Source organism: Suncus etruscus, chromosome 2 (genome assembly GCF_024139225.1).
Source record: "Suncus etruscus isolate mSunEtr1 chromosome 2, mSunEtr1.pri.cur, whole genome shotgun sequence".
NCBI lineage: Eukaryota > Metazoa > Chordata > Mammalia > Eulipotyphla > Soricidae > Suncus > Suncus etruscus.
In genome coordinates, this window is record NC_064849.1 from 39,978,806 (window position 1) to 39,993,826 (window position 15,021).

Consider the following 15,021-nt stretch of genomic DNA (forward strand, 5'->3'; position numbering starts at 1 on the left):
AATGAAGTTATCTAAGAAGAAGTCAGATGGCTGAAACTCAATCATGAACAACGTTGTGTATCTCATGGTGATTCAATTTAAAAAATCATTGAGTAAAAGTCATAATGTCAGAAACTCAAGTCTCACTATAGTAATAGTTACATGAATACTGTAATTTTCATCTGGATATAACTTAAAACTCCTATTTGTCACACTGGCTAACATAGGAGCCCAATATACAAGAACCTTCCAAAGGCATGTTACTTATGGGTGGAAAAGTTCATATTCATGAGATAGACTTTTTTATTTTTGGATAGTCTTGTGCCTCGGATTTCTCCCTGAAATTTTTCATTTTAATTCTTCCCTTTTAGGCCTTTCTTAGTCCTTATCTCCATTGCAAATATTCCTATCAAGCCCAGCTACTTGTGTGACATTGGCAGCATTAGTAGAGAATTTTTCACTTAAAACTGTGGATAGACCTCTGGTTAAAAATAAGTTTGCTATATTTATGTATCTGGTATATTTATGTGATCTGCTTTAAGCTACCCAGGTGTTGCCTCAGCTTACTCAAAGTTACTGCTACCAAAGCTGAATACCAAGCATATGCCTCAAATAGCTGGCTTTGTATGTGACCATGTGTTATATGTTTAATCTTTTACATCATAAAAATATAGATTAATTTGCTTATTTCTTGTGTTTGTATATAAGTACAGATAAGATGTACATTTGAATTAAATATGACTGGAAAGTTTTCGACAACATTTAGAGTTCCTTTATTCAAAACTGAAACACTGCTCAAGTTAAAGCTTAGGTGCTTTATTATACCTATAAACTTGGAAATGAACAATATAGAAATTTGTAGATTTAAGATATCTATATATTTGTTCAGCAATTTATTTTTGTAGTTTAGAGTGTGAACTTAAATGGTAATTTATAATATAGCTTATAGGTTTGAAAAACCTTTTAAAGCATGTAAATTTAAATAGCTAAAATTCAATGTTTAGATTTTTTTTCTAACTTTCATAGCACTCTTTGAAAATCAAAAGTTTTTTTATAGGCACTTAGATGTGTTTATTAAATTCACTCCTTAAAACTTTTTTTTGATTGCTAAGACAGTTATATAGGAACACAGAAGAGGTACAGTGGGTAGGGCATTTTCCTTGCACACAGCCAACAAGGGTTATTTCCTGGTATCCCATTTGGTCTCTCTAGCCCACTAGGAGTGATCCCTGAGCATAGAGCCAGGAATAAGCCCTAAACATAGCCAAGTGGCTAAAAAGAAAAAAAAAAGTGATTTAAGTTTATTCTAGAAGATAGGATCTTAATTTCCAGCAAAAAAATTATGTTTGCCTATGTAATAGGAATAATACTACACTAAGAGTAGAAAAGTATAAACAATAGAATCAACATTATTTTTATTTTACTTCTGCTTTTTAGCAGCCTGAATTCAGATTTGTAAAGGAAGAAAAAATAGGGGGTGTGATTGAGCCAAACTGCAATATTTTATTTATTTTTCTAATATTAAATAAATCTAAGGACTGTTTCAAATGTGAATTATTCCCCAAAGGTTCAAATACATTGCCTGGACATTTAATTTTAGCATATTTTACAGAAATGCACCACAAAATCAGAGGCTTGCAGGGTAAAAGAGGAATTCTTACAAATCAAGTGTTTCAAGAATGTACCAATCAATACACAGGCAGCTATTTATTATGAGTACCTTTATTAAAAGAATGAATAAGGATTTATGGTGGGCTTTAACATGTGAGAATGACTTTAATTTTTGTGATTTATTTCCCAAGTGAAGGAAAGAGGAATTTGTTGCTATTGTCAATATATTAAAGGTATTTCCAGCCAAAGTAAGGCCATGCTTTGTTAAACAAGTTTTGTTTTAAATAGATTATTTATAACAACTCAAGACAATGATATGATTAAATAAACAATGCCAAAAATCAAGTAAAAATTTAAAAACCAAAACACTCCATATTGAGACTTATTCATTTATCATGTTTGTATCTATTTGAATGCCTCAGCATTGTTTAAATGATGAAGTAGAAAATTTAAGCATATGGTTAGTTGTTGAATATTAAATCCAGGTTAGCATTTTGTTTCTCAATATTCTAAGTGATAAATTAACTGTATTCTTTTTTTATCCTACCCCTAAATTAATTGTATTCTTATTGGAAGATATCACAACCTGATTTTAAAGGAGCATAACATTTTGCAAAGAATAACCTGAATTCATTGTAAAGTCATCTATAGGATTCTGTTCATGTAAAGATTGTTGTGCATATGTCTATATCAGTTTTGTATTCTGATCTTAACTATATATCTTAGATTTTAATATGAACTTAAAATGTAAATAAATAATTTTTCAAAATATGACTCTTGTTTTCTATTCATCTGAACTTTCATAAGCAACCTCAGTCTGTTTGATCATTGATCTTTCAAATAAATGCATCAAGATTTTGCACCAAACACATTATACGAATGCAAACTCTTGGCTTCCACTTCTTACCAACTGAATCAGATTCTGCATTTCATATTGATTCCCCAAATGTAGCCTGGGAGTTAGCTCACAATATTACTAGCATGTCCCTCTGTGGGCTGCCCATGCATCACCAGGCATGGCCCTGATGACCCCTCAGTACTGCCAATCATTACCAGAAGTGGTTCAAGCACTCTAGGGTTGTCCATATAAAAATATGATTATTGGGGTGGAGAGGAGCTTGCAGGTAAGGGTCTTATCTTGTACCAGCCCACCAAGGTTCTAGCCAAGTACTGCCTATGGTCCCCCAAACAAAACCAAAAGTGACCTTTGATCACAGGGTCAAGAGTAAATCCTGAGCAACATTGTGTTTAGTTAAAATAATTTTAAGTTTCCTGAAATGATTTGTGTTTAGTACACTGGCATTTCTATGACTGACAACATGTCTATGTTGATTTCCAAACCCAATTGGAATAGTTATGATTCACTTCTAGAATCCTAACTTAGGATTCTAGGTGAAGTCTTTAAGTCCTCCTTGGGATCTGAGTTGCTCAAAAGTGGCTTTATTCTACTTTGATATGATTATTGGAAGCTCAGACTTTCTGAGCTGAGCTGTCAAGGAATGATGAGATAGATGCAAAGTCAGAAAAGTTAGACTGAGGGCCGGAGAGATAGCATGGAGGCAGGGCATATGCCTTTCATGCAGCAGGTCATTGGTTCGAATCCCGGCTTCCCATATGGTCCCCTGAGCCTGCCAGGAGTGATTTCTGAGCATGGAGCCAGGAGTAACCCCTGAGCACTGCCAGGTGTGGCCCAAAAAAAAAACAACAAAAGTTAGACTGAAAGCAAAATAAGTACATATGCCAAATACTGAAATGGAAGTGTTGACCAGATTAGATCTACTTCACAATCCTCTATTTATTTTGAAAACTTTTATTCTAACTTTATGCTGTCATCATGAGGCAGAGTCAACATTTTACAGATGCTGGGATTTAAATTTTATGGTCCAGATTTGTCTGTTGTAACACTTGTGTCCATTTTCACTGTGGCCAAATTTTAATCAGTCCTGAATATTTGTTATTTTATTGTACTTAGAAATATCAGACATCCTTATGGTTTGTATTTTTAATCTACTTGGTATAGTATAGAAAAACTTATACATCATTCCCACTCCAAGCAAGAAAACTCTACAACCATACAGAAGACAAATTAATGAAAATTAGTTCTATGACCACAATGAAACACAGAGTCAGTAGAAAAAAAGAAAATGAGTTTGAAAGGTTAAGTGCAGCTGGTGGGATAAATAGAGCTTCCCAGGATGAGAAAGAAGACTTAGACACTGATCTAGAAGACCCAAAGCATGCCAAACAAAAATAGTCCAAACAATGCTACCAAGAAGCAGTAATCAAAATGGTTAAGAACCAAGGGCTAGGGCTGGAGAGATAGCATGGAGGTAGGGTGTTTGTCTTGCATATAGAAGGACAGTGGTTCAATTCCCAGCATCCAATATGGTCCCCTGAGCCTGCGAGGAGCGATTTCTGAGTGTAGAGCCAGGAGTAACCCCTGAGCACTGCCGAGTATGACCCAAAAACCAAAAAAACAAAACCAAAACTAAAGGCCAAAGAGATAGTATAGGGGGTAAGGCATTTGACATGCATCTGGGTGGCTTAAATTCTATCCCTAGCACCATGTAGCATCCCCTGAACTCTGACAGGCTTTACTCCTAAACGCAGGCCTGAGAATAACCTTATATATATTATATATATAATTATACATATTATATATTATATATAATATATATTACACATTCTGTCATTTTCCCCTCCTAAAAACATTATTAACATACACTTTGTGACTATGTTACAATTTAGTATATGTGCAAAATGAAAGGAGAGGTAGAGAACATTATTCTGTACCTTAAAAAGTTTACAAAGAACAGATTAGCAAAGGATTGGCCAAAGCCTGTTTGATCACAGATATTTCATATAGACCCTTGGCACTGGTGGGGGTCACTCAAGTACAGGGCAAGGATTTATACTGTCTGAGCACTCAATGTGGCAAAAAAAGTTTACAAGATAACTGAGAAAGAAAATGGACATTAAAAAGTAGAAATTAGGGGCTGGAGAGATAGCATAGAGGTAAGGCATTTGCCTTGCATGCAGAAGGATGGTGGTTCGAATCTCGGCATCTTAAATGGTCCCTAAGCATGCCACGAGTGATTTCTGAGCGTAGAGCCAGGAGTAACCCTGAATGCTGCAGTGTGTCACCCCAAAACCAAAAAATAAAATAAAAGTAGAGATTAGGACCGGAGCAGTGGCACAGAGCGGTAAGGAGTCTGTCTTGCCGGCGCTAGCCTAGGACAGACAGCGGTTCCATCCCCCAGTGTCCCATATGGTCCCCCCAAGCCAGGATCGATTTCTGAGCATGTAGCCAGGAATAACTCCTGAGCATCACCGAGTGTGCCCCCCCTTAAAAAAAAAAGTAGAGATTAGGGATTGCATCAGTGGTACAGCAAGTAGGGTTAGCCTGACATGCACCAGCCTAGGTTTGATCTCTGGCATTACATATCCTCTCCCTGAATCTTTCAAGAGTGAGCACTGAATGCAGAGCCAGTCGTCAGCCCTAGAGCACCACTAGGTGTGCTCCCTACACACCAAAAAGTAGAAATTAGAGACATTTATTCATTGCTACTGCATTCAGCAATCAAAACTCAAACTCTTTGAAAACCTTTGCTTTAGTTCCCTACTATTGCTATAGCAAATATAATGGTTTGAAACAATACCAATCTAATGTTTTTTGACTCTGGAGGTTAGACTTTCATTCTCACTGAACTAAAAGTCTAGATAACAACTGGACTGGATCTGGCTGGAGATTTAAGGAGAGAATTAACTTTCCATTTTTAGCTATTAGAAGATAGCAGAATTCCTTGACTCACAGATACTTCTTCACATTAAAACTTATTGCATCCACACAGTGACTTCTATTTCATAATTTAATGTTTTGTGGTGCTGAAGATGGAGCCAGGGCTTCCATCACACATGCATGCAAGCACTCTATTGCTGAGCTACAGTCCCAACGTTGACTATGTCTATTCTTGTAAGAGTCCTAGGATTGGGGCTGGCGAGGTGGCTCTAGAGGTAAGGTGTCTGCCTTGCAAGTGCTAGCCAAGGAAGGACCACGGTTCAATTGCCCCTGCGTCCCATATGGTCCCCCCAAGCGAGGGGCAATTTCTGAGTGCTTAGCCAGGAGTAACCCCTGAGCATCAAAAGGGTATGGCCCGAAAAACCAAAAAAAAAAAAAAAAAAAAAAGAGTCCTAGGATTATAGGGGACTCACCTGGAAAATCCAATTTGATATACCCATGTCAAGCTCCCAAATTTGTGGGCAAATAGCGTAGCTCAGGGTTAGAATACTGATAGACTTGTATGAAATCTTGAGTTGGATCCCTGGCCTGGGGAGAGTCCCTAACTTAATCTTGCACAGACCCTCTGACTAGGTTAACATGTTCACGGGCCTTAGGGATTAGAATGGAGACATTTTTGAGGTGCCACTATCTATCCTACTATATTCTTTGACCCAGGAAGTCTACTTCTAAGGGTTTCATCCAAAAGAAGTGTGCATAAGGATTTAATTCTAAGAACAGTTACTGACTTGATCCTGAAAGAGTTCTCCACGTTCATTATAAATGCTACAATACTATACTTGTCTTTTATCTGAATTGATCTAGCTATGGCTCCTCATGTCAGCAGTTCTAATATTCATTGTTGATATTGCTATTAAAATTTAAAAGTTTTGGGATCTGAATCGAGGTATTTTTTGTATGAGACTATGGTTTTGTTTATGAAATGGGGCAAGAAAAAAACAAAGCTGGTAAAACAGTAGGCTGGAATTCTTCCCCGTGTTCTTAATTATTGTAACTTCAAATCAAAATCTCATCAAAGTTACCATGATGAATGATAGACTTAAAAAAACTGTCTTGACTGCCAAATATGATTATTCAGTTCTGTTAACTAAACATATATGAAATAATTATGCCCTGGCACATACGTCTATATATGTTATAAATTCAGAGACTTACGGCAATTCTGTAAATTATATTTTTAGAGATCTTATGGCATCATGAATTTAACAGTAGTAAAATGCAATCTTTGTATGATACTACCATGTGGTTTAGACTTCACAATAGAAGATCTAGGAGTATCAAATCATATGGGAAGAAATCTATTATTTGTAAGCATTTAAACTATAATTTTCTCTATTTTTAGTTGTTTTTTTTTACTGGGCACAAAATTGCTGTGAAGATTCTTCTTTATTAATATATTTACTTAAACACCTTGATTACAAATATGATTGTACTTGGGGTTCAGTCATGTAAAGAACACCCCCCTTCACCAGTGCAACATTCTCCACCACCAATGTCCCAAGTCTCCTCCTCCCACACCCGCCTGTACTTTAGACAGGCTTTCTATTTCCCTCATTCATTCAAATTGTTATGATAATTGTCAGTGTAGTTATTTATCTAACTGCACTCATCACTCTTTGTGGTGAGCTTCATGTCATGAGCTGGAACTTCCAGCCCTCCTCTCTTTTGTCTCTGGGAATTATTGCAAAAATGTCTTAAATGTCTTCAAATTTTTCTTAAAACCCATAGATGAGTGAGACTATTCTGTATCTCTCTCTCTCTCTCTCTGACTTATTTCACTCAGCATAATTGATTCCATGTACAACCATGTATAAGAAAATTTCATGACTTCATCTTTCCTGACAGCTGCATAATATCCCATTGTGTATATGTACCAGAGTTTCTTAAGCCATTCATCTGTTGAAGGTTGTTTCCAGTCTGGCTATTGTAAATAGTGCTGCAATGAATATAGGTCTGAGGAAGGCATTTTGTATTGTATTGTATTTTTGTGTTCCTAGGGTACATCCCTGGGAGTGGTATAACTGGGTCATATGGGAGCTCAATTTCCAGTTTTGGGAGGAATCTCCATATCGCTTTCCATAAAAATTGGACTAGATGCCATTCCCACCAGCAGTGAAAGAGAGTTCCTTTCTCTCCACATCCCTGCCAGCACTGATTGTTCTCATTCTTTGTGATGTGTGCCAATCTCTGTGGTGTGAGGTGGTACCTCATCATTGTTTTGATTCGCATCTCCATGATGATTAGTGATGTGGAGCATTTTTTCATGTGTCTTTTGGCCATTTGTATTTCTTTTTTGTCAAAGTGTCTGTCCATTTCTTCTCCCCATTTTTTGATGGGATTAGATTTTTTTCTTGTAAAGTTTCGTCACTGACTTGTATATTTTGGATATTAGCCCCTTATCTGTTGGATATTGGGTGAATAGTTTCTCCCACTCAGTGGGTGGCTCTTGTATCCTGGACACTATTTCCTTTAAGATGAAGAAACTTCTCAGTTTAATATAGTCCCATCTATGTTACTTTTCTAATGATTTCCAAGACATTATTTTCATTTTCAATAGCCTCTAGTTTATTTTATCATATTACATATCTGATATGTCCCATTCACATTCCTGAATTTTCTCAATTCTTCCACTTTCACCTCTATCCTAACTACTGACTAATTGTCTGTCACACCTGGCAATTTATCATTTAAGGCTCCTGAAATTTCTCTCTAACCACAACCTCCTGTACAAACTCTCCCATTTCCTCAATTCACTGAATCTGCTCTTTGTCTACATTGTTCTAGTTCCTCGATCTTGATCAGTATGAGGTAAACAGCATAATCTGCCAAAGGCAAAGAATCTTACTGTTGAGTGTCCTGCTCAGACCTGTCTTGAATAAATGCACATATGGGTTATGTCTTAAAAGATACTAAGCTTTTTTAGAGTAAAATTTAAAAATGTATTAAAATAGAAAAACTGTGCCAAAGTCTGATCTCAGAAGGGAAACTTTAATTCCCACATTGTTTAGATTTTCCTCACTAGACAGGTTTTTCTCACAAAACCTGAAAATAGAAGGTTCTTATTTTGGCATGGTTTTCTAGTTTATTGGGGGGGGGCCTGGGAATGCCTAACATTTTATATGTATTTTATATAAATATTTTTATAAATTAATATAAATATTTATATTTTAATTTTTATAAAATTAATGATAACATTACCAGACCCCCAAGATAACCTTCCAAATCATATCAAATAGGAGAATTCAACTTTAGATAGCAGGAAAACCTGTACTTAAGGATCTAGAGGGGCTGGAAAGATAGCATGGAGGTAAGGCGTTCGGAACCCTTTCATGCAGAAGGACGGTGGTTCAAATCTCCGCATCCATATGGTCCCCTGTGCCTGCCAGGGGTGATTTCTGAGCATAGAGCCAGGAGGAACCGCTGAGCGCTGCCGGGTGTGGCCTGAAAAACCAAAAAAAAAAAAAAAATCTAGAGAAATGGTTTAGGGTGTTGAGGCCCTGGGTTCAAATCACTGGCACTTCAAAATAAATCAAATATATTTAAGCTTTCTGAGAGTTCGTTTTCAACAACTACAATTCTGTTTTAAATTTTGATTACTATTTCGATATATTGAACTTAATTCTAAAGTAGGTTCTTTCAGATGGGCCCACAATCCCCCCAAGTAAATGATTGATTGCCTGTTTTTTCTTTGAATTGCTAGTTTGTGTCACCTTTTTAATTTTTTCACAATTATATAGATTTTTTTTTTTTTTTGGTTTTTGGGCCACACCCGGCGGTGCTCAGGGGTTACTCCTGGCTGTCTGCTGAGAAATAGCTCCTGGCTGGCACTGGGGACCATATGAGACACCTGGATTCGAACCAACCACCTTAGGTCCTGGATCGGCTGCTTGCAAGGCAAACGCCGCTGTGCTATCTCTCCGGGCCCTAGATTTCTTAAATATCATTCTTATTTAGGTGTCTTCTCTTAGAGTTTTTCTAAATTTAATTGAGTTACACCCTATCTAAAAGGTGCAACTTAAATATATTATGTTGAGTGAAGTAAACCAGAAGAAGGATGAACACAGAATAATATCATTTATACTAGGGATTTAAAATAATTGCATGAAAAAATGCAATGGTCTAAATGGGAGTTGTCTCCAACACCCTTGGCCTCAGAGTATACTGAGGAGAAGGAAAGAAATATGAAAGGATGGGACCCAGGGGCCAAGCAGTCTCAGGTGCGTTGGTAGTGATAAAAAAAAAAAGGACAGAACTAAATATCCAAGGCAACAACGATGGAATCCAGAGACACAAAGTTTAACAATGTAAACTTAAAATGGGCCTGTTACACTGGCAGACTGGGGGGCAAAAGGGTGATGGTATGGGATGCACTTTGGGAACATTAGTAGAAGGAGGTTGACACTTGTGGTGGGATTGGCCCTGATTCAATTGTATATCTGAAACCCAACTATGAAGGACTTTCTAAATCACACTAAAATAAAAATTTAAAAATTAACTAAAATAAATTAAAATGTAAATTACAAAAACAAAATGAACAAAAAATATTACTGTCATGAATGAGATTTACCTTTTTTTCATTTTTTTATTTTTTGGCAAAAAAAATTGGACCACACCCAATGTTGCTCAAAGCTTACTTCTGACTCTGCATATGGGGTGCTGGGAATCAAATCTTGGTCAGCCGCATGCAAGATAAGGGCTTTATCCATTGTCGCTATGGCCTCAGACTTAACTGTTTCTCTAACCCCATATTCTTTATTTGTTTGTTTTTGTTTTTGTTTTTTGGGCCACACCCGTTTGATGCTCAGGGGTTATTCCTAGATAAGCACTCAGAAATTGCCCCTGGCTTGGGGGGACCATATGGGACGCTGGGGGATCGAACCTCGGTCCTTCCTTGGCTAGCGCTTGCAAGGCAGCACCTTACCTCTAGCGCCACCATGCCGGCCCCTAACCCCATATTCTTGTTTTAGCTTTTCATGTTCTAGTGTATTTTTTTTTCATTTTATTAGAATTTAACAGAAAAGGAAACATGGAAAGTAACTTAACAGAATAGAGAACATGTAATTTAACAGAATAGGGAACAAGGAAAGTATACTTTTCTAAGTCTCTTCATGTAAAATGTCTTTATTTTTGTCCTTTGCTTTAATAGACATTTTGAATGGATATGGGATTGTGAACAAAAATTGATTTCCCTTCACTTACTTGAAGATATTATTCTACTGTATTATAAGCAAACCTTATTGGTGATGATTTGATGATGCTTGCCTGGTTATAATTACTTTATAAAATTTTTTTGCTTCTATTAGAAGCTTTAGGCTCTTTATCCTTAATGTGCTGAAATTTCAGAGTCAAATTGAAGTATGGATTTTTTTCTTTAATTTTGAGGACTACATTTCATATGTCCTTCAGTTGGGAAATTGCCTCCCTATTTTAAAGAATATCTTGGGATCCTGAGAGATAACACAGCGGTAGTTCATTTGCCTTGCATGGAGCTGATCCAGAATGGACAGTGATTCAAATACCAGCATCCCATATGGTGCTTGCCAGGAGTGATTTCTGAGCACAGAGCCAGGAGTAACCCCTGAGCACCATCGAGTATGACCCATAAACCAAAAAATAAATAAATAAATAAATAAGTCCTCCTTGGAGCAAAGCCATAGCACAACAGTAGGGTGTTTGCCTGCATTCTGTCGACCCAGGACAGACCAGAGTTTTATCCCAGACATCTCATATGGTCCCCTGAAGCTAATAATAAATTTGAAAACTCCCTGGTTGCTCATTTTCTCCATTGATTTTTTTGGGGGGTTGGGTCACAATCAGGGGTTACTCCTGGCTCTGCGCTCAGAAATCACTCCAGGCAGGCTCATGAAATGCCAGGAATCAAACCCAGGTTCATTCTGGGTCAGCCACCTGCAAGGCAAACTCCCTAACGCTGTGCTATCTCTCTGGCCCTCCACTGATAATTTTATTTTGAAGATTTTTTTTGTTTTGTTTTTGAGGCCACACCCGTTTGATGCTCAAGGGTTACTCCTGGCTAAGCGCTCAGAAATCGCCCCTGGCTTGGGGGGACCATATGGGACGCTGGGGGATCCAACCGTGGCCTTTCCTTGGCTAGCGCTTGCAAGGCAAACACCTTACCTCTAGCGCCACCTCACCAGCCCCTATTTTGAAGATATTTAATAAAAGCTATTTGCCATTATGGAACAGTAGAAAAATATCTCCATCATGTAACATAGTGTTAGTTTTATCATCTGCAAAGTCTGGAGAGTTAGAGCTGCAAGATCTAGATTCCTCAATAAGAAAATCCAACAAGTCCAGGAATTTCTGGGGGAAAAAATGATGAACTCAAAGCTTCTGGGTTTGAGGTTATGTATTCAAACTTCAACATATTTGCTGTGCATTGCTATTACAGATGCTGCTCGCAGATTGCTGGTTCTGGTATGCATCCTCCTTGATAAAAAGGCAAATTACAGATCTTAAGAAGAGCAACTAATTGAGGCTTTCTCTCTGCTGTAATTCAAAACATTTAAAATAGCACCAAAAGGGGAGTACTTTGGAGGGACCAAGGATGGTTTTCAAAACAACTGTTCAAGAGACTGAACTTACATTAGTTGCATTCTTAATGTGCTATAATAAAAAAGATCCAAACTACAATAAGAAAATTCTAATTCAGATTTAATTTAATTTTTTGTTTTGGAGCCTCACCGAGCTGTGCTTAGGGCTTACTCCCAGCTCTGCACTCAGGAATCGCTCTGGTAGTGTTCAGGGAATCATCTGAGGTGCTGGGGATTAAACCTGCAAGGCAAGCAACCTCTCCACTGCACTATCTATTGCTCCAGTCCCTGTAGTTCTGACTTAATTTGCCATTTATCAGAAATACAATTGGAGGCAAAACCTTTTTTTCTTATATTTTATACATTCTTATATTTCTTATAATTATACATGAGCATAATTAGCCTAGATTCTGCTCTCAGAATTCTTTTTATCTTCCTGCATGAATGTGAAAATCATCTTATTATGTATTTCAATTTCTGGGGAAATCCAGGAGTAAAGAGCTGCTGGCTTTATTAACAAGACCCTGGGACCAAAATGATAGCAAAGCAGTAGGGCGTTTGCCTTGCACATGGCTGCCCTGGATGGACCTGGTTTCGGTCCCCAGAATCCCATATGGTCCCCCAAGTCAGGAGCTATTTCTGGGCACATAACCAGGAGTAACCCCTGAGCATCAATGGATGTGGCCCAAAAACAAACAAACATCCAAGACCTTGACATCCTTTTGTTCACTTTCTGGGCAAAATCTGGCTGCTCTTCAAGGTCCCTTTCCCACCTTCCTGTGATGCCTTCCCACACTAATTATGACCCCCCCCCCCATCCATGGTCTCTTCACTCTTTTGCATCTACACTACCAACACTGGAGTTTTGTTCTTTTACCCAAAAGGGCAGGAATGAATATTCTTCTTCTCTTATTATGCACGTTACTTTTTGTAAATTTTGTCCCACTCTTTTCTGTTTAGACATACATAGAAACATATCTATATAAATCCATAATCAAAAATCCTTGATATTTATTTCACAAGCCATTTTCAAAACTTGTTGGAGCTATCAATAGAGTATATCTAAAATCTGACCATTTTTTTACCTTCCCTGCTATTACCCTAGTTCAAGCCAACCACTGTGTTTTATCATATTCACTTGTACCCGTTCAAGTCTAATCTCTATAACCGAAGTGATCAAAACATGATACAAGCTTGCTCCTCTGTTCAAAGTGAAATTCCCAAGAATGCCACACAAAGCTTTTATTTCCCCACTGAACTTCACCCCTTAACATGTTCTTCTGTTCTGACTACATAGATCTTTTAGTTCTTCCAATATGCCTCTAACTGGAATACTCGCTGAGAATTTGCATTTGTTGCTGTTTCCACCTGGAAAACTTGCCCTTCCTCTAGACAGCTTCACTGTCACTTGCCTCACTTTGTCACTCACTTCCAATGTCTCTTCAAAAGGCTCTTGGAAGCCCGTTAACACCCTTTCTAAAACCACAGCCCCTCGTTTTGTTACAGTAAGAAAGACTGGGATGTAGCTTTACTTATTTTCCTTCTACCTCCCCTATTCCCTGTGAATTCAGGGATTCTTGTTTGTTTTGTTTATTGCTATATCTCAAGTAAACAACATCTGTGGACTACTGTATGAATGAGAGATATGTGTGCCCAGGAAATAGAGCAGTAGATTAAAAATGGACAGTAGGGAAATCTTTTTGTTAGATGTCACAAAATATAACCATCTTTTAAATGTTGTCCTTGCCTTGTCTGGCAGCATTAAGTGTTCCACTTTTCTCCTTAGGTGAACTTAGGTGAAATTCAGGGAGAGTATTCTCCAGGAGCTAAACCTTAATCTGGTCACTTCAGGCTATATATCTCATCGCATCATCCAAGATACACTGGACAGTCGGCAACTTTGCTTTGATCGAGTCAAGTCTGGGGGGGGGGGTGGAGTGGTGGCACAAGTGGTAAGGCACCTGTCTTGCGTGTGCTAGCCTAGGATGAACCGCGGTTCGATCCCCCAGAGTCCCAGATGGTCCCCCAAGCCAGGAGCGATTTCTGAGCACATAGCCAGGAGTAACCCCTGAGCATCACCGGGTGTGGCCCAAAAAAAAAAAAAAAACCCAAAAAGAAAGAAAAAAGTCAGATCTGGCTTAGATACAAAATTTCAAGTGTGTGAAACTTTTGTGCTCAAAAATCACAACATTGTAACTTTGCGTTGTAACACTGTAATATTTAGTTACAAGAGGAACTAAGTGGCCATTCGCTATCATGCTGATGAACTAAGACGCCAACCTCAACTTGATCTAGTCGCAGCCCTTCTCTGCTCTTTATATTTTCCCTTCAGCGCACTCTAGGCACACAAGGTCCAAGAACAACAACAAAAAGAGACATTTACAGTGTGACTTGGAAACCTCAAATGACCGGCCCTAGGAATACCGTATTTTCTGCGTATAAGATGAAAAACTTCTTAAAAGCGGCATCCGTCTGTCTATTCAGCTTTTATGGGACACAGAGGAGGCGCGCAGTCTCCCCATAGCTGTCCTCTTAATCACTGCACCCCAGCCAGCCGCTCTTAGAGAGCCCCCCTGCCCTGCTCTCCTTGTAGATCACAATTAAAAAAATCATAGTCACGGGGCCGGAGAGTTAGCATGGAGGTAAGGCGTTTGCCTTTCATGCAGAAGGTTAGTGGTTCGAATTCCGGCATCCCATATGGTCCCCGAGCCTGCCAGGAGCGATTTCTGAGCGTAGAGGCAGGAGTAACCCCTGAGCACTGCCGGGTGTGACACCCCCCCAAATGACAGTCACAATCATGCCAAATGATGGTTGGCATTCCAAAGTCTAGCTTTATTAAACATAGACTGTTAACCTTTGAGGGTTCTACTCTTTTTCTCTTTACGTTTCTTAATTGCCATTTGGTGTGCATTAAGAGATAAGTCTTATACAGAGAATAGAGCCAAAACCCTATATATTTTTTGTTGCTTGTTTTTTTGGGTCACACCCGGCAGCGCTCAGGGGTTCCTCCTGGCTCTCTACTCAGAAATCGCTCCTGGCAGGCTCGGGGGACCATATAGGGTGCCGGGATTAGAACCACCA